Genomic DNA, 26,002 nt, shown 5'->3' with positions numbered 1-26,002 from the left:
ACTGGCAGGCTATCGACCAGGGGTCTTGAGGAGATGTCCCTTGCCCCTGCTGTGAGGACAGGGTCCTCATCTGTAAGGAGGACAGGGTCCTCATCTGGAGGGTCTTGGGAGATGTCCTTTGCACCCGCCTGGAGGACAGAGTCCTCATCTGTAAGGAGAGCCAACTGCCAGTCCTTCGGTTTAGTTTTTGTTTTGTCTCCACGGCCGCACTGGAATGTTTGTGTTACTGTGTCCTTGTTAACTGTTCGCACGCTGGTCTGCGTTACTGTATCCTTGTTAACTGTGCTTTTGTCTGCATTATTTGTTAACTGTCATAACTGTGCCTTTGTGTGGATGGGAGACATAATGGGGCAGACACAAACCACACCCCAGTCCCTTATGCTCTCCCACTTCTCAGACATTAAGAAAAGGGCTCATAATCTGAGCACAGACATATGGAAAGGGAAATTCCAAATGTACTGCATGTCAGAATGGCCAAGCTTTGATGTGGGATGGCCCTGAGATGGAACTTTCCACCTACCTATTATCTTACAGGTAAAGGCCGTGATCTTCAGAGACAAACTGGATGGCAACCCTGACCAGGTGCCTTACATCCTGGCCTGGCAGGACATGATCGAGAATCCCCCTCCTTGGCTAAAACTATTTTTACCCCCCAAAGCAAGACCTCCCAAGATTCTAGCCCTGTGGAAAGCGGAGAAGGAGACTGACTCTAAGACCAAAGAGGCCCTTTATCTGGTCTTGCAGGATTCCTCCCCAGAAGACCTGATTCTCCCACCGCCCTACCTGATGCCCCCTCACCCTTCTGCCCCCCCCCCCCATCATAGGTACGGGGGCTGCAGAAGGGGCGCCACCCCTCCCAGATGAGGGAATTTCTGTGTGCGGGCCAGCAGCGGGGACACGGAGAGGGACCCACCGAGGGGCCTCACCCCCTAACGCAGGGCTGGCTGACTCCACCACCCTTCCCTCTGCACCATGGGACTCCCCTGACGAGACTGGTGGACAGCTAATGTTATATTGGCTGTTCTCCACCAGTGATTTATATAATTAGAAAACCCAAAATGCAAAGTTCTCTGATAGTCCAAAAGATCTAATAGGGCTTTTAGATACTGTTCTTTTTACCCACCAGCCTACTTGGGATGACTGCCAACAGTTCTTGGAGGTTCTCTTCACCACCGAAGAGAGGAAACGAATTCAGGTGGCAGCCCAGAAGTCTGTCCTGGGAGAGGACAGACAGCTGACTCAAAACCCAGACCTCATAAACGCTGCCTTCCCCTTATCTTGCCATACCTGGGACCACAACTCAGCTGAAGGTAAGGAGAGACTCTGGGTCTACCGCCAGACTCCAACGGCAGGTCTCAAGGCTGTTGCATGCAAGCCTACCAATCTGGCCAAGGTATGGTGTAAGGCAGGGTAAGGATGAGCGTCTAGCAGCCTTCTTAGAGAGAATCATAGAAGCTTTTAGGCAGTGCACCCCAATGAAGCCAGAAGCCCCAGAAACAAAGGCTGCAATTATCATGGCTTTTGTTAACCAGGCCGCTCCAGACATTAAAAAGAAATTCCAAAGAGTAGAGAGACTGGGGGAGAAGAGCTTGCAGGACTTAGTAATAGTAGCAGAAAGAGTCTAAAATAATAGAGAAAGTCTGGAAGAGCAGCAAACCAAACTAAGTGACTGGCAGACCCAAAACCTGGCCAAGATCCTGCTGGCCACAACCATGGATGACCTACAGGAAAAATGGAGGCACCTCAAGAAGCTGGCTTAAGGGACAGGTAAGGAGGATGGCCCTGGTCCCCATCAGAAGCACCCTAAACTGAACGAAAACCAATGTGCCCATTGCAAGGAAGAGGGCCACTGGGTGAAAGACTGCCCTAACAAAAGACCTAAGGCCCCTGCCAAGATCTTGGAGATGGATGACCTAGACGACTAGGGGAGTCGGGGTTTGGCACCCCTCCCCCGGCCCAGGGTAACACTCAGAGTGGAGGGGCAAACCACTGAATTCCTAGTGGACACTGGGGCAAAACACTCAGCTTTATTACAACCCTGAGGGAAATTGGCAAGCAAGACTTCATGGGTGCAAGGGGCCATGGGCACCAAACTGTACTCATGGACTACCCGAAGAACTGTAGATTTCGGCATGGGCCGGGTATCCCACTCCTTCATGGTCACCCCTGAGTGTCCCTACCCATTGTCGGGTTGGGACTTGCTCACCAAGATGGGGGCACAAATTTGCTTCCACCCTGAAGGAACAAAAATCCTAAACAAGGAGGATCACCCAATGCAGGTGCTTGTCCTGAGTTTAGAAGATGAATAGCAAGAAGACCACCAATTACTTACACTGCCCCCTCCAGATTCCTCCACCAGTGTCTCAAAAATTGACAATGGGGAGCAAATTGATTGACTTTAAATGGATCCAAGTGGGACCTAGTAAATAGGTCTTGAAAATTATCACTACTAACCCTGAAACTTTTATTCTATTGAGGTTTACTGAAGGTCACATAAGCTCTGTTATCTTTTTGCAATTTGTTAGTAAGAAATGGCTAAAATGATGGTTAATTGTCTTGTTTCCAAGTTTTCATAGGTAATTATTAAGATACCTTTCAAAGTCTTTGGTAACCTGAAACCTTAGTTACACTTTGATGATAAAAGGGATTAAATTCATTGGACATCTAGGTCTTTTCCAAACAGGAAAAAGTGCTGAAATGTTGATTTGAATCTGTCGGTGAACAATGCTTTGTACTTAACTGTTTCATAAATTTGCTGTCTAAAGAGTTCTGGTGTGACAGTTCAAAATCGGTTACTCCTTAATTTTCACTGGAGACTAAGGTTACAAAGAATGAAAAAATCTGCTAAAATAAGACTGATGACTGATAAAGAAAGCAACTCTGTATGTAGAAAAGGAGATATGTAAGAAAAATATAAGGAATGGGAATATATTTTTGTTCAAGGTAAAAGAAAGCAATTTTGTCCTAAATGAGACTGACTGGAAAAAATGGCTTGGGACAAATTCTGAATGCAAAGGAAGGTGTAAAAGGGTTGTGAAGGGAAATCCTTGGAAAGGAATTTTAGATGTGGTCAGGACAGACTAAGGTCAAAGTAAATGGATTTTAAAGTAGAAGAGTATAAGATTAAAAGTCTACTTTCTGTTCAAAAGTTTCCTTGATTTGTTGGTCTGCTCTTGATAAAAGCAGCAGTTTTGTCTGAGGAGTCAGATATGTGGGGGCAGCCATAACCACGGAGACGGACCATCTGGGCAGAGCCATTGGCCTCCCGAATATTGACTCAATGGGCAGAACTGATCACACTGGCCAAGGCGCTGACCATGGGAGAAGGTAAATGAATAAACATCTACACCGACAGCAGGTACGCCTTCCCACCGCTCACATCCACGGAGCCCTTTACAAAGAAAGAGGGCTTCTGACAGCAGGGGAAAAACTATTAAAAACAACAGATTCTTGGACTCTTAAGGGCCCTCTGGCTGCCCAAGGCACTAGCTATCATCCATTGTCCGGGACACCAAAAAGCAGACACACCAATAGCCAGGGGAAACCGGCTAGCCCACTCAAAGGCTAAGAAGGTGGCCCTTAGGGTGACCCAGGTTTTAAAACCACACTACCTGCCCGACACCCCCAACTATACTGACACTGACTTACAATGCATAAAAGGCTTGCCTATGACCCAATGCTTGCATGGCTGGTGGAGGGCTGCAGAATCCAGCATCATCCTGTCAGAGGAACTAGGACGACGAGTCCTATCCAAAATGCATCGGAGTCCTCATATGGGAACAAGAAAGATGGAGACCTCATACAACATGCAAAGATACTATTAAAGACTCTCGAGCAAAGATCGAGCAGATTGTGGCAAGCTGCCATGCATGCCAGTTAACAATGCCACCGCCCATGTATCTAACCTAGGCACCCACCTCCTAGGGGACCGCCCAGGAGCCTACTGGGAAGTGGACTTCACTGAGGTAAAACCTGGAAAATACGGGTACAAGTATTTACTGGTGTTTGTAAATACTTTTTCAGGATGGACAGAGGCATTTCCCACCAAACATGAAACAGCACAGACCGTGACCAAGAAACTGCTGGAAGACATTGCACCGAGGTATGGTTTTCCTGTTAAGATTGGATCAGACAATGGACCAGGATTCATCTCTAAAGTAACACAGGGAGTGGCACTAGTACTTGGGCAGATTGGAAATTAGATTGTGCATATAGGCCCAAGACCTCAGGACAGGTAGAGAAGATGAACAGAACATTAAAGAAGACATTAACTAAATTAGCCCTGGAGACTGGCGGGGACTGGGTGACTCTCCTCCCCTTTGCCCTATATAGGATGAGGAACTCCCCGTATGAGATAGAACTGACTCCCTACCAGATCGTGTTCGGTATTCCTCCACCTATTATCCCCAATTTAAAACCTGAGGTGCTTGCTGAATTTGATGATCACCAACTCCTTTTCTCCTTCCAAATGTTACAATGAATCCATGAGCAGGTGTGGCCTAAGCTGAGGCCCTCTATGAGACTGGGCCATCCCCGGGGCCCCATCGATATCAACCGGATGACTGGGTATATGTGCGGAGATACCAACACCAAACACTTCAACCTCGCTGGAAGGGACCCTACATTGTAATCCCGACCACTTCCACTCTCTTAAGGTCGATGGGATTATTCCCTGGGTCCACTACACCCATGTCCGGCCAGCTGACCCACACGCCGTTCTCAAGGACTTTGTTCCAGCAAACTAGGGGTGGTGGAAGGGGAGGTGCGTGGGGGGCGGGGGTGACTGGGTGGCAGGCACTGAGGTGGGCACTTGACGGGATGAGCACTGGGTGTTATTCTGTATGGAGGCTCTGCGGAGAGGGGGCTACGCGGCCCCGGGAGCACCTCAGAGGGGCACAGCAGCTCCGGGAGCACGAATCCAACAGTGCAGGCCCCGGAGCACTGGGCGCCGGGACACAGCCCAGGATCCGGCCTCCCCAGGGACAGGCAGAGGCCGGGAGGGCCCAGGACAGCAAGGACGCTCCTGCCCCGAGCTGAGCAGATCAGCGGCCCCGCCCCGGAGCCTCCAAGCCCTGCAGATGGAGAGCTCTGTAGTTACTGCGGGGGCTGACTCCAGGGCTCCAGAGCTGCCCGCCACTGCGGTTGTTCCTCCTGGGGCCTCACGGGGTAAAAAACCCCCACTGAGCCCTGCACCAGGCAGGGGGCAGAGCAGCTCCTCCAAGTGCTAACACCTGAAAATCAGCACAACAGGCCCCACCCCAGAAGACCAGCTAGACGGACAAGTTCCAGGGGAAGTCAAGGGACTTAAAGTACACAGAATCAGAAGATACTCCCCCGCGGTTTTTGTTTGTTTGTTTGTTTGTTTTGTTTTGTTGTTGTTGTTGTTGTTTTTTGCTTTTTGATTTCTGTTTGCTTCCCCCACCCTTTTTTTCTTTCTCTTTCTTCTCTTTTTTTCTTTTTTTCTTCCTTTTTTCTTTTTCTCTTTTCTTTCCTTCATTCTCTCCTCTCTTTTTCTCCTTTCCCCAATACAGCTTGTTTTTGGCCACTCTGCACTGAGCAAAATGACTAGAAGGAAAACCTCACCTCAAAAGAAAGAATCAGAAACAGTCCTCTCTCCCACAGAGTTACAAAATCTGGATTACAATTCAATGTCAGAAAGTCAATTCAGAAGCACTATTATACAGCTACTGGTGGCTCTAGAAAAAAAGCATAAAGGACTCAAGAGACTTCATGACTGCAGAATTTAGATCCAATCAGGCAGAAATTAAAAGTCAACTGAATGAGACTCAATCCAAACTAGAAGTCCTAACGACGAGGGTTAACGAGGTGGAAGAACGAGTGAGTGACATAGAAGACAAGTTGATGGCAAAGAGGGAAACTGAAGAAAAAAGAGACAAACAATTAAAAGACCATGAAGATAGATTAAGGGAAATAAACGACAGCCTGAGGAAGAAAAACCTACGTTTAATTGGGGTTCCCGAGGGCGCCGAAAGAGACAGAGGGCCAGAATATGTATTTGAACAAATCCTAGCTGAAAACTTTCCTAATCTGAGAAGGGAAACAGGCATTCAGATCCAGGAAATAGAGAGATCCCCCCACCACCAAAATCAATAAAAACCGTTCAACACCTCGACATTTAATAGTGAAACTTGCAAATTCCAAAGATAAAGAGAAGATCCTTAAAGCAGCAAGAGACAAGAAATCCCTGACTTTTATTGGGAGGAGTAGTAGGGTAACAGCAGACCTCTCCACAGAGACCTGACAGGCCAGAAAGGGCTGGCAGGATATATTCAGGGTCCTAAATGAGAAGAACATGCAACCAAGAATACTTTATCCAGCAAGGCTCTCACTCAAAATGGAAGGAGAGATAAAGAGCTTCCAAGACAGGCAGGAACTGAAAGAATATGTGACCTCCAAACCAGCTCTGCAAGAAATTTTAAGGGGGACTCTCAAAATTCCCCTTTAAGAAGAAGTCCAGTGGAACAATCCACAAAAACAAGGACTGAATAGATATCATGATGACACTAAACTCATCTTTCAATAGTAACTCAATGTGAACGGGCTTAATGAGCCCATCAAAAGGCGCAGGGTTTCAGACTGGATAAAAAAGCAGGACCCATCTATTTGCTGTCTACAAGAGACTCATTTTAGACAGAAGGACACCTACAGCCTGAAAATAAACGTTGGAGAACCATTTACCATTCGAATGGTCCTCAAAAGAAAGCAGGGGTAGCCATCCTTATATCAGATAAACTAAAATTTACCCCGAAGACTGTAGTGAGAGATGAAGAGGGACACTATATCATACTTAAAGGATCTATCCAACAAGAGGACTTAAAAATCCTCAATATATATGCCCCGAGTGTGGGAGCTGTCAAATATATCAATCAATTAATAACCAAAGTTAAGACATACTTAGATAATATTACACTTACACTTGGTGACTTCAATCTAGCACTTTCTATTCTCGATAGGTCTTCTAAACACAACATCTCCAAAGAAACGAGAGCTTTAAATGATACACTGGACCAGATGGATTTCACAGATATCTACAGAACTTTACATCCAAACTCAAGGGAATACACATTCTTGTCAAGTGCACATGGAACTTTCTCCAGAATAGACCACATACTGGGTCACAAATCGGGTCTGAACCGATACCAACAGATTGGGATCGTCCCCTGCATATTCTCAGACCATAATGCCTTGAAATTAGAACTAAATGATAACAAGAAGTTTGGAAGGACTTCAAACACGTGGAGGTTAAGGACCATCCTGCTAAAAGATGAAAGGGTCAACCAGGAAATTAAGGAAGAATTAAAAAGATTCATGGAGGGATCCCTGGGTGGCGCAGTGGTTTAGCGCCTGCCTTTGGCCCAGGGCGCGATCCTGGAGACCCGGGATCGAATCCCACATCAGGCTCCCGGTGCGTGGAGCCTGCTTCTCCCTCTGCCTGTGTCTCTGCCTCTCTCTCTGTGTGTGTGTGTGACTATCATAAATAAATAGAAATTAAAAAAATGTTTAAAACATGCTTTTAAAAATAAATAAATAAATAAATAAATAAATAAATAAAAAGATTCATGGAAACTAATGAGAATGAAGATACAACCGTTCAAAATCTTTGGGATGCAGCAAAAGCAGTCCTGAGGGAGAAATACATCGCAATACAAGCATCCATTCAAAAACTGGAAAGAACTCAAATACAAAAGCTAACCTTACACCTAAAGGAACTAGAGAAAAAACAGCAAATAGATCCTACACCCAGCAGAAGAAGAGAGTTAATAAAGATTCAAGCAGAACTCAACGAAATCAAGACCAGAAGAACTGTGGAACAGATCAACAAAACCAGGAGTTGGTTCTTTGAAAGAATTAATAAGATAGATAAACCATTAGCCAGCCTTATTCAAAAGAAGAAAGAGAAGACTCGAATTAATAAAATCATGAATGAGAAAGGAGAGATCATTACCAACACCAAGGAACCTCAAATGATTTTAAAAACATATTATGAACAGCTATATGCCAATAAATTAGGCAATCTAGAAGAAATGGATGCATTTCTGGAAAGCCATAAACTACCAAAACTGGAACAGGAAGAAATAGAAAACTGGAACAGGCCAATAACCAGGGAGGAAATTGAAACAGTCATCCAAAACCTCCCAAGACACAAAAGTCCAGGGCCAGATGGCTTCCCAGGGGAATTCTATCAAACGTTTAAAGAAGAAACCATACCTATCCTACTAAAGCTGTTTGGAAAGATAGAAAGAGATGGAGTACTTCCAAATTCGTTCTATGAGGCCAGCATCACCTTAATTCCAAAACCAAAGACCCCACCAAAATGGAGAATTATAGACCAATATCCCTGATGAACATGGATGCAAAAATTCTCAACAGGATACTAGCCAATAGGATCCAACAGTACATTAAGAAAATTATTCACCATGAACAAGTAGGATTTATTCCCGGGACACAAGGCTGGTTCAACACTCATAAAAACAATCAATGTGATTCATCATATCAGCAAGAGAAAAACCAAGAACCATGTGATCCTCTCATTAGATGCAGAGAAAGCATTTGACAAAATACAGCATCCATTCCTGATCAAAACTCTTCAGAGTGTAGGGATAGAGGGAACATTCCTCGACATCTTAAAGGCCATCTATGAAAAGCCCACAGCAAATATCATTCTCAATGGGGAAGCACTGGGAGCCTTTCCCCTAAGATCAGAAACAAGACAGGGATATCCACTCTCACCACTGCTGTTCAACATAGTACTGGAAGTCCTAGCCTCAGCAATCAGGAAACAAAAAGACATTAAAGGCATTCAAATTGGCAAAGAAGAAGTCAAACTCTCCCTCTTCACAGATGACATGATACTCCACATAGAAAACCCAAAAGCCTCCACCCCAAGATTGCTAGAACTCATACAGCAATTTGGCAGTGTGGCAGGATACAAATCAATGCCCAGAAGTCAGTGGCATTTTTATACACTAACAATGAGACTGAAGAAAGAGAAATTAAAGAGTCAATCCCATTTACAATGCACCCAAAAGCATAAGATACCTAGGAATAAACCTAACCAAAGAGGTAAAGGATCTATACCCTAAAAACTACAGAACACTTCTGAAAGAAATTGGGGAAGACACAAAGAGATGGGAAAACATTCCATGCTCATGGATTGGAAGAATTAATATTGTGAAAATATCAATGCTACCTAGGGCAATTTACACGTTTAATGCAATCCCTATCAAAATACCATGGCCTTTCTTCAGAGAGTTGGAACAAATCATCTTAAGATTTGTGTGGAATCAGAAAAGACCCTGAATAGCCAGGGGAATTTTAAAAAAGAAAACCATAGCTGGGGGCCTCATAATGCCAGATTTCAGGTTGTACTACAAAGCTGTGGTCATCAAGACAGTGTGGTACCGGCACAAAAACAGACACAGAGATCAATGGAACAGAATAGAGAACCCAGAAGTGGACCCTGAACTTTATGGTCAACTAATATTCGATAAAGGAGGAAAGACTATCCACTGGACAAAGGACAGTCTCTTCAATAAATGGTGCTGGGAAAATTGGACATCCACATGCAGAAGAATGAAACTAGACCACTCTCTTGCACCATACAGAAAGATAAACTCAAAATGGATGAAAGATCTAAATGAGAGACAAGATTCCATCAAAATCCTAGAGGAGAACACAGGCAACACCCTTTTTGAACTCAGCCACAGTAACTTCTTGCAAGATACATCCACGAAGGCAAAAGAAACAAAAGCAAAAATGAACTATTGGGACTTCATCAAGATAAGAAGCTTCTGCACAGCAAAAGAAACAGCCAACAAAACTACAAGACAACCTACAGAATGGGGGAAGATATTTGCAAAAGATGTATCAGATAAAGGGCTAGTTTCCAAGATCTATAAAGAACTTATTCAACTCAACAGCAAAGAAACAAACAATCCAATCATGAAATGGGCAAAAGACATGAACAGAAATCTCACAGAGGAAGACATAGACATGGCCAACATGCACATGAGAAAATGCTCTGCATCACTTGCCACCAGGGAAATACAAATCCAAACCACAATGAGATCCCACCTCACACCAGTGAGAATGGGGAAAATTAACAAGGCAGGAAACCACAAATGTTGGAGAGGATGCTGAGAAAGGGGAACCCTCTTGCACTGTTGGTGGGAATGTGAACTGATGCAGTCACTCTGGGAAACTGTGTGGAGGTTCCTCAAAGAGTTAAAAATAGATCTGCCCTACAACCCAGCAATTGCACTGCTGGGGATTTACCCCAAAGATACAGATGCAGTGAAATGCTGGGACACCTGCACCCCAATGTTCACAGCAGCAATGTCCACAACAGCCACACTGTGAGAGGATCCTCGGTGTCCATCGAAAGATGATGGATAGAGAAGCTGTGGTCTATGTATACAATGGGACATTCCTCAGCCATTAGAAACGCCAAATACCCACCATTTGCTTCGACGTGGATGGAACTGGAGGGTATTATGCTGAGTGAAGTAAGTCAATCGGAGAAGGACAAACATTATATGTTCTCATTCATTTGGGGAATATAAAAAATAGTGAAAGGGAATAAAGGGGAAAGGAGAAAAAATGAGTGGGAAATATCAGAAAGGGAGACAGAACATGAGAGACTCCTAACTCTGGGAAACGAACTAGGGGAAGTCGAAGGGGAGGTGGGCAGGGGGCGGGGGTGACTGGGTGAAGGGCACTGATGGGGGCACTTGATGGGATGAGCACTGGGTGTTATGCTCTATGTTGGGAAATTGAACTCCAATAAAAAATAAATAAAAATTAAAATTAAAAAAAAGAAAAGGCTACATACTAATCAAACCAATGAGTGAAATAAAAGGCCAACACTTATAGTTTGGACACAGTAATGGGAAGAACACATTTAACGTATGTGACCAAGTGTAACACAGCGTCACACCAGGTACCCCCAAACAGATAAATGCAAGCTGAAGCCATCCCCAGCCCCCAGGGCCAAAAATAATTTAAATAATGCAGGTAAGTGCCCCTTGCCCTCCAGCCCGGATGCCAGGGCTAAGGTCCCTGCTCGGCGGCGGCCCCTCCCGGCGCCCTGGCCGCTTGCACACACACACACACACACCTGTACACACCTGCAAGCGGAGACACGGGCGCCGCTTGCACACACACGCACACGCGCCCGGAGTGGACGGCTTGGCTCCAACAGCCCATTCAGGTGGTCAGGACAAGGCTTCCTTTGTCGGTTTTCAGAGAAGACAACCCGGCCACCTGAGATTAGAAATGAGGCATGTAACTTATGGTCTTCCTCTCTCCTATTATTTTGCTAGAATTTCAAACTTTGACTTTTTTTTCTCATTATTTTCATACACCACTTCTTTGGCAGTTTGCAAGTTTTTCCCAGGGCTCCCACTGGTACCTTTTCAGCAACTAGCTGTCAGTGTTTTTTGAGAAGGTAGCTGGTGTTGTGGACAAAGTTTCTGATGTGGGCGTGAACAGAGCCGGGTACCAGGCCTGTCTTAGCTACTCAATTGCTGATTCTAAGTCTCAGTTTCCCCAGATGCACTTTCTATCAACAAGGAATTGTTTTCACTGACCTCTAAGATTCCATCCCATCTTGAAATTCAGTAATTCTATATTCTGACCTCAGCCACTAAGAACAAATTTTTTTAAGAATAAATATTGTATTTTAAATATCCGTAAAACACATCCACATATATAATTTCAAGAATAATGCAAATAATTTCAGCTGGTTAAATTTAGAACGCTTATATTAAAACCAATTCAACAATACACTCTGGCACTATTCCCAGAACATTTTCATTTGATTGGGTATTATTTAAATTTTAATCCATTTTAAACCCTTCTCCCTCCCAATTGTGCTCCTCTTAGAAAGTCACATTTGAGATATTGACTGCAATTACACTGAGTGTCTTATTAAATCACATATCTCAGCAGTGTTACTGCTATTCATGTGGATATTCCCAGGCCCCATGTAGAACGTGTGGTGGGGTGGTAAGGACGCATCTATGCAATTATGAGTGTGCTTCTGTGGATGCTCTTCTCCTTCCAAGAGCACCTGCCAGCAGCCCACTTCTCTCCCACATCCGTAACAATACTATCTACTACTATACTCTTATTTCTCTTATCTTTCCCCTTTTCAAACATTTAATAGCAAAACTGTCCTCTTAAGCACCTCTGCCAGCATAAACTCCAGAAAAACAGACCAAAAAATCAAATTGTGCAGTCCCTAGTCAAACAAGTTCATCTTTTATAAATTCATAATTGCACTGATTGTCCTCACTAGTGCTCGCTGTTATCCCCAAATTTTATTCAGGCTGGATCCCAATCTCCATTGGCCTTGGACAGAGCAAGTGGAAATGTGGCAGTAGAGGGCCAGAGAAGGGCTGCAGGCAGGATCTGCAGTGGAGGACCATGCCGCATCCTGCACACATGACCCTCCTGGGTCTTTACATCAGGCTTTACACTCTACAACTCTCTCTCCAGCCACTGACCCAGCCGCTACTGGAGACTGAGCCCCACCCTTTCATTAGAAGAGCTATGGTGCTTTAAGCAACAACTAGGTATCAGGTACTGAGTTACCCATTTCACATAAATTGTATCTCTTAATCCTTAAATAATCTTACAAATCAGGAATTAGCCTGTTTGTTTTAAAACTAGGGAACCTGAGGCTCAGAGAGGTTAAATGATTTACACTGTATCCACAGACAATAAGGAGGTGAGCCTAGATGCCCACCCAGGTCTGTCTCACTGTTTAAAATATATATTTATTTTAAAGTAATCATAACCATAAGGTAGTGTTGGATGAGCAGGAAAGTGGTAAAGCTCATACAGGTATCCCTTTGATGTGGTAAACAAAAGCAAAAGAAAAATTATTAAATTTCCCTACTACTTACAGACCTATGACAAGTCCTTGAAACACCTCGAGGTCCTGGAAACCTCACTTCCAAAATTCCTTAGAGGCTTACGCTCTGCCTAAGCCCCTCCCAACTTGAAAGTATATAATGGGCCCTTCTTCATGCCCCCAGAGCAGCTCATTTTGTCCACGGGTCCTGTCCTTGTGCTTTAATAAAACCACCTGTTGGCACCAAAGATGTCTCAAGAATTCTTTCTTGGCCCTCAGCTTTGAATTCTAAAGTCTTTCCCACATCACTTTGCTTTTCTAAAGTTGCAATTAGACCGATTTGCTTAATGAAAGACCTACATCAGTATCTGTTTTCACTAACCTAGAGAAATCTAAAGGGGATTTTCACTTTTGTGAAAAAAGGTGAAAGCGAAAATAGCATTCAGTGTTCATTTTGCAGCGAGCAGTGAAAGTGGCCTCGCCAGGCTCCTTCCCTGGGAACTACCACAGCATCTCAGCATCAGGCTGCCATAACCTTGAAGTGTGTCCCTGAGCATCTGTGCTTTAAACCAATTTATTCTGTGTACCCATTAGCAAGATGGGTCCTAAGGTATTTATTTTGAGGGTCTGGGAATGCTAAAAAATGTTATATAAATATAAATTAATGGTAATTGATTCCCTGCTTCATGCCATTTTGGCTTACAGAAGGTTTTATAAGTTTCACTCTACTTTCAGATACTAGAGGAAACCTGTACTGTAACATTTATAAATGTGTAGGAAAGAATCAACCAGTGACTTCCATGATCCCCTTATTCAGTGATTGGAAATGGCATTTGGTAGCGACAAGGAAAGCTTTCAGCCGTAATCAACAGACAGCCCAACTTTTACTGGCCTAAACATTACTTTCCCACACGCAAAAGAGTCTAGAGTAGTCCTGTCCAATAGAAATATAATGTAAGAAACAAAATCAGGTCACACATGTAATAGTGTAAGTTCTAGTAGCCACACTAAAAATATAAAAGGAAACAAGTAGATTTTAATACTATATTTTATTTAACCCAATATATCCAACATATTCCTTTATGCAATCAATATTAAAAATATTGACTTAATTTTCTGGAGCACCTGGCTGCCTCAGTTGATGGAGAATGCAACTCTTGATCTCCAGGCTGTAAGTTCTAGCCCTATGATGGGTGTACAGATTACTTAAAAATAAAATATTTAAAATAAAATCTTAAAAATAAAATCTTTAAAATCTATACACATATATATATATTTTTTAAGATTTATTTACTTATTCATTCAGAGAGAGCGAGAGAGAGGCAGAGACACAGGCAGAGAGAGAAGCAGGCTCCATGCAGGAAGCCCGATGTGGGACTCGATCCCGGGTCTCCAGGATCACACCCCGGGCTGCACGCGGCGCTAAACCGCTGCGCCACCAGGGCTACCCCCATATATATGTTTTCGAAATCCAGTGTGCATTTTACAGTAACAGTGTGTCTCAATTTAGACAAGCCACGTTTCAAGTGCTCATTACTCAGACATGGCTAGTGCCTACCATGCTAAACCATATGGGTGAGAAAAGTGGTTCCTGGGGTTAGATTCCTACTTAACAGGGCTTTTCTCTCATATTTAATGCCTCAGGTTCACATAATGGTTACCAAATACCAGACATTCTACCAGTATGGAAAGCAACAACAGAGATAAAGCACCACCAGTAAAATCTTTCTCTGAATACCTCCGGTTACATCTATGAACTGTACCCCAAAGTCTGGGATACAGGGACTGGTAATTAAAGAAAAAATCTTTAAAAAACAGGAAAGAATGTATTATAAACCAATTAAAATTCTAGGAATCACAGAACATGCCCTTACTTCATTCATATTTATATAATCTAAAGCAAATAATAAATAGGTTTTTCTTTCGGAATATTATTTTTCTATTTCACTTATTCCATTTGTCAGTTAACATATTTGAAAGGAGAGAGAATAAAGGAATTTCAGGAATGAAGATTCTGAGGATAAATGTGGTCCAAAGACAAGAATCTCAACCTCATTTTCTCCACAGATCTTTCCATGGTGAGCCCTCTATGAATATATAAGTAAATGTACCAAAAACAAAATATGATACTATTTGCTCAAATTCCTACTAAGCTAATGTCAATGTTCATTTTAATACATCACAAGTTCAATATATGCTTCACTTTAACAGTTTATAATTCTTCCTGGCTGTTTCTTTCCAAAATCAAGTCAACAATAAATAGATCTAAAATGATGCAATCTTATCAACAAAATTATGTAGTTATCTTAATGAAAAGGGAAAAGATCTTTAGCTTCAGAAAAATGAGTAATACATAGGTTTGATGTAATAAACATTGGGAATTGATTAGCAAAATGGAAATAGATTCTCTAATAATTTACACTGTCGCTAATTTGAATCCCTCTGTACAATTATACAGATACTAAATGTTATGGTAAACTTAAGTGTTATATTCTAAAGTATTTTTTAATGTTCTCCTTTTTCTCACAAAAATCCTAAACATATTTTTAGCTATCTTGAACCATGATATGGCACGGCATACTTTATTTTATAGTAGAAAACTAACATATAATGAAGTCATTCCATATTTTATTAGCCCAGTTTTAAATAGGTGTACATATATGTATATGCAGGCATTCGTATAACTAATGCTCTAATTATTCAAACTGCCCAATAGGTCATTTAATGGGATTGTGTGAAGCAAAGTTGCCATGAACTAGAATGTAGGGCACATTGCATGAGCTTATAATTACAAGCATAAAATTCCTCAGATGAAAACATGAATGAATTTAAACCATCAGAGAAATTAGGTCAATAACATAGTCTTTAGCTGTAATCTCCTGAGATTCACATTTTGAAAAGGAGTGAAAATCCTTGGATCCTGCCTGAGAAAAAGTATTCCCATTATAACTTCACTATACTGTAGCAGTTGAGACGAACTTTGTACCACAGTATATGAAGGATACACGTTGACCTCACTACAACTAAGCCCCATTTTCAAGAGATTCTGTGATTGTTGCTTAACACATTAAAAACCAAATAAAAGAACAGTTTGTGTGACCTAATATTACCACTAATACCATTAATACCACTTGAATTCCTCTTTTCTTTGTAAATGCTTGAAGGCGTGTCAAATGGTTATACGCCCCTATACGAATATGGATGCCTGACTTCTATATTCTATGACACAGGATAGTAATAGTGCACACTGTAAATAAGTTGATGACTCATTAGTGACATCAACTCAGTGTATGAATTGCCAATGGATCATAATTTCCTGTCAGTATAGCACAGAGTAAATAGGCACTCAGGCTGTTAACACTGCTAGGGCTTTGACACACATACCACCATGCAAGGTGCTAATGAACAGCTACAGGAACACTATGTATAGCTCTACAATATTGCCATTGCCATGCATTCCATAAAGACCATAAAATGATGCTTGTGTCATTGGAAAATGACATAAGATCACAGTGTTCTATTTGGGAATACTGTCAAATTGATGATTATTTTAAAATTTAAGAGATTAAAAAATGAGAACAGTTTAATTCTAAAATTTAAGAGATTAAAAAACATTAGAATACTTTAATTCTTTAAAAAGAATAAAGGAACTAATTTAAATTCAAACAATAACTATGACTTCATCTCCAGCACGTCTTGATGTATACCCCCAAGCAAAAAGACCATTGGTGCTACAGACTTTGATGAAAGCATGGAGGAGAGAAGGAGTTATACTTTGAAACGAAAATTTTAAATTTAATGTTAGATCCTTACTCCTAAGTGCCCTTCATACCCCCCATTATGTGACCCAACCATCCTCTTGGCCGTCTGTATGCTCCTCCCCTTACACTTTCTGCTCCTCCCTTTGCCCATTCTTTCAGAGGAAAAAAAAATTCCATCTTCTTACAGCATAATTCAGCCATTACAAACCCAAACTGAGCAAAGCAATACCTTTCGCATTTCCAAAGTTATATAAATGAGCTATGCTCACTTTCCCTTTCTATGAATATTTGCTGAAATAAAAGTATAATGATTTTATATCCTCACATGACTTATAACATCATCCCTTGGAAAGTAGAGGCTGATGGGGTTTTTTTTGTTTCAATATATTTTTCTATCATAAATGGATCAAATGTTTAAACAATAAAAATATAATTTTTTATAAGTTAGAGTTGTAGTCATGTAAAACATATACTGGTCTAAAATGTAAGTCAACAACTGTGTGATTTAAAAACAAACCTAGGGCAGCCCCGGGTGGCTCAGCGATTTAGCGCTGTCTTCGGCCCAGGGTGTGATCCTGGAGACCTGGAATCGGGTCCCATGTCGGGTTCCCTGCAAGGAGCCTGCTCCTCCCTCTGCCTGTGTCTCTGTCTCTCTGTCTCTCCCTCTCTGTGTGTGTCTCTCATGAGAAAATAAAATCTTTAAAAATAAAATAATAAAAATAATAAAAAATAAAAACAAACCTAAACAAGTATGAAACATAAATATGTCTATAATCTGAGATATTTTTGAAAGTCAAAATTAGAATAAAGCAACTGATTTTTATACATCAATCTTCAGAAAACAATTTACTGAGTCCTTCTCCTATAATTGAGATGTCAAATTGAAATAATACTCAAGAACATATGAAGATGGAGATCTATGAAACTTCAAATCCTAAACTATGTATGACATTTTCATAGTCTACATTGAGTTTATTATACAGAGGTAGATAATTTCATAACTAGCTCTATAGTCTACAGACTACAAGAGAATTTAAAAATTATTAGCCAAATGAATGTTTCAACAAATATTTATCTCTATCGATTTCTAGATTCTATCTGTAAGTGCCTTCTACTTTTTTTTTTTTTTGTATCTTTTTTTATTGGAGTTCCATTTGCCAACATACAGCATAACCCAGTGCTCATTCCGTCAAGTGCCCCCCTCAGTGCCCATCACCCAGTCACCCCATCCCTCCATCCATTTCCCTTTCCCTTCCCCTTGTTCGTTTCCCAGAGATAGGAGTCTCTCATGGTCTGTCTCCCTCACTGATATTTTCACTCATTTTCTCTCCTTTCCCCTTTATTCCCTTTCACTATTTTTTATATTTCCCAAATGAATGAGACCATATAATCTTTGTCTTTCTCCGATTAACTTACTTCACTCAGCATCATACCCTCCAGTTCCATCCACGTCGAAGCAAATGGTGGGTATTTGTCGTTTCTGATGGCTGAGGAATATTCCATTGTATAGGGATCCCTGGGTGGTGCAGCGGTTTGGCGCCTGCCTTTGGCCCAGGGCGCAATCCTGGAGACCTGGGATCGAGTCCCACATCAGGTTCCCGGTGCATGGAGACTGTTTCTCCCTCTGCCTGTGTCTCTGCCTCTCTCTCTCTGTGACTATCATAAATAAATAAATTTTAAAAAAAATTTTTTTTAATATTCCATTGTATACATAGACCACAGTTTCTCTATCCATCATCTTTCAATGGACACCGAGGCTCCTTCCAGAGTCTGGCTACTGTGGACATCGCTGCGAGAAACATCGGGGTGCAGGTGTCCCGGCGTTTCACTGCATCTGTACCTTTGGGGTAAGTCCCCAGCAGGGCAATTGCTGGGTCGTACGGCAGGTCTATTCTTAACTCTTTGAGGAACTTCCACACAGTTTTCCAGAGTGGCTGCACCAGTTCACATTCCCAACAGTGCAAGAGGGTCCTGAGAACTAAACTAACACATAGGAAATAAGTCATTTTGGGGTTGAAAGGTCTTTATGGCAACCAATCATGAATTGGTTAGTTGTTGGGGCCAGGCGGGAAGGGAAACTCCTCAAGATGGCGGATACCCCAAAATGGCCGAGGTTCCTGTCACCACCTCCACTTGGGACGACAGCTTGAGCAGACCCTTACACCTCTCCTTTGGACTTCCCCAACCGAACCCAATGCCCTTCAAACCCCAGAGGAGGAAGTCACCTTTGGTCGAATTGCAATCCTTCCTTTGCATAGTGAGGGTCACTCTGACCGGTTGGATTGCAATCCTTCCTTCGCATATGAGCCAACCAATAGGAAACCGTTCTGCCTTACAACGTTATGTAAACCCCGACCACCTTGTCTTGGCGCCACTTCCTCGACTCACTCTCTTTCCCCCGTGAGTCGTGGAACCTCGCCCGAGGGTGCCTGCAATAAAATCTGTTCTTGGACCCTCGCTTGCCTTGGCGGTCTCATTTCCATTTAGTTACTAAAAAACCTAACATTAGTCACTTTATATATAAAGACCTATAAGTATAAATATTATTATTTCACTTAAAATATACATGTATGTGGAAGAAAATGCTGAAATCAAAAGAAGATGCAAATGTGCACAAGTTTGATAATCTGCAACAGATAAAATCCATTCACAGACAAAAATTTCTATTTATAAAAGTAGCTAAATCTTACTGTTAAAAATTATGAATAAGCATTATATGCATCAGGAGAGAATAAGCTATCTTGGGATTTAGAAATTATACCGTCATTATCAACTAATACTTCAAGAGTTTACTGAGCCACCTAAAATGGAAACTATTCTGGTGGTCTAATAACAATATTAATCTTTTCAAAGAGTTTTAGAAATGCTAAATCACTTGATTACATTAAACTCGAATGTGTCCTACATATTGTTAAAGAGCTAACCAGCAATCCATAAAAACAATTATGCATATGTTACAAGTAATTGAAGAAACGCATGAATTGAATCTTTCATAGTTTCTTACACTGGAAACACTTTGAAAGTTGAAAGAATTTTATATTTAATTCTGCAACTTGAAAGGAGGTAAGCTAAAATGCATCTACAAGCTAATGTCTGTTCTTCCCCCTTGAAATTGAAACAACAATTGAAACTGAAACAACTCAAGCATTAAGAGAGCCATCAGGGATAAATTCATAAATAATGAAGTTAAAGTGTGTTTTTTATTTGTCACTAAATTTTAGGTAAAAAAATTTAGTAATTATTCTGTTATAGGCAACTACATATAGTTTTATTTAATTATTAAAATAGTCCCATATGTTAAGTGACCTTATCTCCATGAGGTTACTGAAAAAAAGAAAGTTTAGGCAACTTTCCCACATTCGTGTAGCAAGCCACAGTGGGAAGTCCGGAGATTGATTACAATACTGATGTTCTTAGTCACTCTTCTAGAATCCTTCCCATAAGATTCTGAAAAACAGAAGCTTAAAATAGCTGCTCTAAAGGTAACAGTTTCTGATATATATAGATAGATATAGATGATATATAGATATAGATATAGATATAGATATAGATATAGATATAGATATAGATAGATAGATGGATATCACATAGCAGTCCAAGTTCCCAGTAACTTCCTATCACCAAAAGAAATGCATAGAGTTAATTTATAAATTGATAAACTAGATCGATCAGATAACTTTGATTCTACAGTGCTTTTAAGTTCCAGCATTTTCTGAATTCTGTCTTGTGATCAAAGTCAAAGAAAACTTCCCATTTCCTGGCAGAGTATTTCAAGAGCTTTTGAGAACTTATTCAGTATAGAAGAGGCATTTATTCATCTAATTATTGTCTTGATAGCACAACTTGTGGTTCCATTTTAACTAAAATTTTCATTACTAGTTATGAGATCAAATATCCCAGGAATATTTTATTTCTCATTAAAATGTAGCTTTGAAATAAAACTCATCTGTTTCCTCACCTATGAAAAGGTTACAGGGCAGTTTTCATCGGATTGCTGTAAAGATTAAGTGTGAAGTCTTAGATTAGTGCTGGGGATGTAACAGGTACTCAATCAATGTTTGCCATCAAAAATGCTAATTATGAAGAAGAGGAGGATGCAGAAAAGCATGAAAAACAACTGCCGGATGTAAACTTATGAAAGAGAAGAAAGTATATTTCAACAGAGGAATAACCTGTTTAATTTCTTGCATGGTTAATAACCAAGAGCTTTACAGGACCTAGAAACGGGTGATATTTCCAAGGAAATAAAGTTGTTTCATATTGTCACTGAAACATATCCATAAACATCACTTCAAACACATGTAGCCTGAAATGCAACTCACATTTCTCCCCACAAAGATCTCCCACTTCTTCCCTTTTACTCAAAGAGCACTGTACCTACACGTTCCTGTGCTGTTACCACTTACAGTATTATCCACTTGAGTCTGTGACCTAATTGGAAAGGATCTTTGCAGATGTAATCGGCTAAGATGAGGCAATACTGGATTTATAGGGGCCCTCAATCCAGTGACTGGTGTCTTTACAAGAGGAGAGGACACACACCCGGCACAGGAAAGAAGCTCATGTGAAGCAGACAGAGATTTAAGAGATGCACCTACAAGCCAAGGAACACCAAGAAATGCCAGGAGCCACCAGAAGCTAGGAAAGTGCAAGGAAGGATTCTTCCCTAGAGCCTTTGCAGGGAACATGACCCTGGCCACAACCTGATTTCAGCCGTTTAGCCTCTACTGTGAAAGAGTCAGTTTCTGCTATTTTAAGCCACCAAGTTTGTGGCATTTTGTTATAGCATCCTTAGAAAACTAGTATACCACCTCTCCCTACCCACTCTCATTGGTAAGCTGCCTCAATCTCTCTCTTTGGTCCCAGGGGATCTATCCAACTCTTCTTGGAATCTCAATGCAGATTTAATTGATTTCTCCTCATCTCATCAGTCATCTCTCTTCTCAGAGTTCAAAATCTATGAATCCACTCCTCATAACTTAGCAACAAGTTGTCAGATCTTTAAAAGTAGATCCATGGCTTACATTGGTTTATCCCCAGTCTGTCCAGCACTTAATAAGATGCTCAAGCAAAGTGACTGAGTAACTAGATCCAGGGCACAAGTTCCCAATAAAATTAAGAGCACAGTCTCTGGAGCCAATGAGAGTTCAGACCTCAGCTCTGCTGATTACAAGGCTGTCATGTTGGACCACATTAAGAAGCCACTTTTAGGCAAACAGGCTTGAGCAATGGAATGAAGAAAGGGTCCACAGTGACCACCCGGCTGAATACATGCAGGCCCATCAGGAGCCCACCTCCAAATACCCATAGACCCCAACTGACCAATGGGCTACTTACAAGGAGGCACAGCTACCAAAAAAGGGAAACTTCCATATAGCACCATACCTCCTCACCATCCCCCTTTAAAAATAGCCCTGGGGCACCTGGGTGCTCTGTTCCCTAAGCATCTAATTTTTGATTGGTTAAGCATCCAAGTCTTGATTTCAACTCAGGTCATGATCTGAAGGTTTTAAGATTGAGCCCCTGTGTTGGGGTCCCACTGGGTAGGGAATCTCTTAAGATTCTTTCTCTCTCCCTCTGCTCCTTCCCCTTCTCTTTCCCTCTCTAGAAATAAACAAACAAATACAAATACAAATATAAATACAAATACAAATATAAATATAAATATAAATATAAATATAAATATAAATAAAAACAGCCCCTAACCACTGCCTCATTGGAGAAAGCCTTTCCTCTTCTGTCCTGCCTACTGCTCCCTTGCAACGTATTCAATAAATTTCTATCTCCTTTGTTCTGCCTCAGGTGAATCCTTTCACTGCCTGTGCCATTGGCTTCCACCGGATGATCGTCCTACATTTTGGGGCCCACAACCGACACCACAAGCATCTCCAGTATCTCTGTGCCTCACTTGCCTTATATATAAAATGGAGATAATGGTAGCACTTATGTTGTAAAGTTCTTCTAAGAGAGTTAACAGTTATAAAGCATTTAGAACAGCTCCTAGCACCTAGTGAGTACTTGAAGCTGTTGTCACTTTTATTTTAATTATTTCTATATCCAGAGAAAATACATATTAAAATACATCTGCTTAAGACTGAGTATGGACAGATGGCTAGAAAGGAGCCAAAAATGAACAAAGAATTAGTCAAGTGTTTTGCTCTCCAAAACTCCCAATTATTTCCTGTATAATAATCAAAAAAGGCATTGCTTTGGGGACATCAACTAAATATTTCTTTTCCTAGGAGTGTGACGGTTAATTGCAGGAGTCAACTTGACAAAGTTAAAAGGTGCCTGCATATCTGGTAAAACATTATTTCTGGGTGTGTCTGTACAGAGTGTTTCTGGAAAAGATTAACATTTGAACTGATAGACTGAGTAGTAAACTACTAACTGATAGACTGAGGGTAAACTTCATCCAATTGAAAAGGTAGAGGAAGGCCAAATTTGCTCTCTGTGCTTGAGCTGGGATATCTTTATCTTCTGCCCCCATTAGCTCTCCTGGTTTTTGGACCTTCAGATTGGGACCAGCATTTATATTATTGACACCCTGGTTCCTAGGCCTTTCAATTCAAACTGAATTATGACCCCAGTTGTTCTAGTTCTCCAACTTGCATACAGCAGATAGTGGCACTTCTCAGCCTCCATAATCACATGAAACAACTCCTATAATAAATGTCCAGGTAGATAGATGGATATGTAGATAGATGATTGAAAGATATATATATATATATATATATATATATATAGAGAGAGAGAGAGAGAGAGAGAGAGATGCTATTGAGTCAGTTTTTCTGGAGAAATTCTGGAATTTCCAGAATTCCTTTTCTGGAAAGGCAAGGAATAAACTTGCCTTTCTCAGAAGATATCAGCCAAAATTCCAATTATCCTCATATGGCTTTTTAATCCCAAGGCCCCTCATCTCCACCCAGAAATTTATCTTTTCTACAGTATCTTCTCTCTTTTCCCCAGACAAATCCTCCTCATTCTTTTAAGCCCAAACTCCCACCTGGGGCATGATTGCCTTCTCGGTTATTGAAGTCTATCCTAACCCTTCCTCCCTGTGAAAATCTTTAATACACCACAACACATAATTCAGCACACAAAGACTGATAATCTATCATTTTTCATACACATAATATTATCTTACTAGACTGTAAGTTTAAGAGGAGAATCAGAAATTTAGCAACAGATTGACTCCAAAGTCCATTCTCTTGATTGTACTTATTAATGGGTTTAAATCTGTATTCCTTACATAATTATAAACCATTTAAAGTCAAAACATCTTAGACATTATAATACCCCTGCTAGGCCATTTAAGTAACATAACATAACATAACATAACATAACATAACATAACATAACAACAGTGGAAGTATAGTTTATCTGCTGTATTTGGCGGAAATTAAATGTGTTTTATAATATATACAGGCTGATATTTTCCTATTAGATAGTTATGTTTATAGAAAAGTAATGAAAAAGAGAAAATTGAGGGGAAAAGCCCAAAAGGAAAGTTTCAGAGAAATAAAATTATTTAGACTAAAGAAAGGAAGTCAGGTGGATGAAATAAATGTTATAGTTGATGAAAACCTGAGCTTAAATTTCTGAGAAAAGAGCCAGATGATATATAAGAAAAAATTCTATCAGAGTGTAAATTTGTAGAACATAAAAACCAACAGCCAAACAAAGATTCCCCTCTTTGAAAACTACTGAAGAGAATAACTGTCTATCTGAACAAGATTATTTCCTGTTCTGCCTAAAAGCCTGGGGATGGGTAAGAAAGTCTATTTCATAAATTGTGAAATCTGCTTAAAAAAATATATATTAAACATGTTCGGTTTAAAAAAGAAAAACTATGATCTGTAATTTTATTCCTGCTGCTTTTCCTCAGAGAGTGATGATTACAAACAATTCTTTAACCTTTTAAATTATCAGAAAATGGGCAGCTTAATTACACATCATGAGGTAGAGTACAGTGGGAAAGCGGCTACAGTGGTTGGAATTCAGGTACAAGGGCAACAGAGACATTGTAAAGAAAAAAAATACTCCTCAAACTAAGTAAATAAACCAAAGAAAAGACAATCAGACAACTGGAAAAAGATAATATCCATCTATATTTGCCTAATTTGATATTTCAATTAATAAACTTAGAAAAAGACTCAAAATATCTCAAAATCTGTCAACTAAAGGAGTTTTTTTTTGGTTTGGGGTTTGTTTTTTGTTTTTTGTTTTTTATTTTTGTCAACTAAATTTTGAATAGATTAAATCATGCTTCATTCCACTAGAATGCAAATGCTTTGAACAGAGACATTGTCATGTTAAATGTTTTATCTTTATCCCCCAGCACAGCCCTTGGAACCTTTGTCAAAACTAAAGTGAATTCATATGTATGGCAGCCACATCCAACCTGCACCCAGAGAAGACTGGTGGAAGCCTCAGTGCAGTGTTACAGAGGCCACCAAAACCACAATCTAAAATTCAGCCTTTTACTCATTGGACGGCCCTTGAATCTGTATCAACCACGGCAAGAGGGGCGTTCACTTATATTATGGCAAGTCCATTATGCACGAAGCACCGCCCTAGGTACTAGGGGTACAGGGTGCACACGTGGCCGGGCTGGCAGCTCTCTCCTTAACCTGCTTCTATTTTCTCAGTGAAATAGAAAGCAGACTCATCAGCTAAGGGAACAAAGGAGAGAAAGTATTGAAGGTTTGAGGAGAGAGGAGAAAGCATGAAACAGGCATTTGGGGGAGTGGGGGAGTCAGTGCGAGGAAGTGAAGCCCAGCCCCACGCGGTGCCCAGGGCCCCCAGAGTCGTGAGCTAAGGAGAAATTACTGAGGCCCCTGGGTGCTTGCCTCCAACCACATGCAGCTGTTCAGGGCAGCACAGAGACCAGCCGGATTGAACCAGAAGTTTGGCTTCACCAGACAAGCACTGCAGTTGGAGAGGAGAAGTCCATGAAAAACAAAGTGCCTCTTGAATAGGAACAGATCACTCTAAATTGTGTAAATCCCCTCAACAATAAAAATGTATTGAAATCAACTTATTTCTATCTTTATTTATGTTTATTTTTTGGCTTATTGTTAATTTAACATTCACTTGACACCTTCTGGTGTACAAGGGAACAGTGTCTATAAAAAAACCAATTAATAATTAATAAGCCAATTGAGGAGGAAAGCAAGTGCAGGGGAAATAAAGTGCTCAGCCTGAAAATCAAATAGGAATTTGGAAACAAGGGAAAGAACAGGGCTGAACCAAATGGCAGGAGGTTAAAGAAATTACTATTTGGGGGTGAAATTAAGAAAACTTTAAAGTCCTGTGTGATTCGAGGGCACACGTGGGGGAGGGCAAGGCGACCTCTCATCGA

At 41.0% G+C, this 26,002-nt stretch overlaps 1 long non-coding RNA gene across 1 annotated transcript; it reads left to right on the top strand.

The window, feature by feature from the left end:
- The first annotated feature begins 234 nt into the window (after positions 1-234).
- LOC119865332 lies at positions 235-25,677 on the top strand. Its single transcript, XR_005376754.1, has 3 exons — positions 235-1,310; positions 18,354-18,485; positions 22,441-25,677. It is a non-coding gene; the product is annotated as an uncharacterized LOC119865332 (long non-coding RNA).
- The last annotated feature ends 325 nt before the right edge of the window (positions 25,678-26,002 follow it).

The sequence above is a fragment of the Canis lupus genome, chromosome 23 (genome assembly GCF_011100685.1).
Source record: "Canis lupus familiaris isolate Mischka breed German Shepherd chromosome 23, alternate assembly UU_Cfam_GSD_1.0, whole genome shotgun sequence".
Taxonomy (NCBI): Eukaryota; Metazoa; Chordata; class Mammalia; order Carnivora; family Canidae; genus Canis; species Canis lupus.
The sequence above is the reverse complement of the archived record's forward strand: the minus strand, read 5'-3'. Positions and strand labels throughout refer to the sequence as shown.